Below are 281 nucleotides of genomic sequence, written 5' to 3' on the forward strand. Positions count from 1 at the left end.
GGATACATGGAAACCCCCAGCCGCCTGCACGGAAAAAGTCAGCCCAGGCTGTTGCAAACTTATTTATTTATGAGGTGTGAGGTAATGAAGAAAGTGCTAGATCCGACCACAGTGTTAACTCTAACGGTTCGCAGCAGGTCAGCGGGGACCTGAGGGGGCTGTCCCACAGGGCCACCCCTGCCCGTGCCCTGCGGGGGGCACTCTGCCACCCACGTACCCCATAACAGGCTGGGCAGCGGGATGGGCCAGGCAGGGGGAAGCCTCAAAGGCAGCCAAGCAGC

Source organism: Buceros rhinoceros, unplaced genomic scaffold (genome assembly GCF_000710305.1).
Source record: "Buceros rhinoceros silvestris isolate BGI_N320 unplaced genomic scaffold, ASM71030v1 scaffold22139, whole genome shotgun sequence".
NCBI lineage: Eukaryota > Metazoa > Chordata > Aves > Bucerotiformes > Bucerotidae > Buceros > Buceros rhinoceros.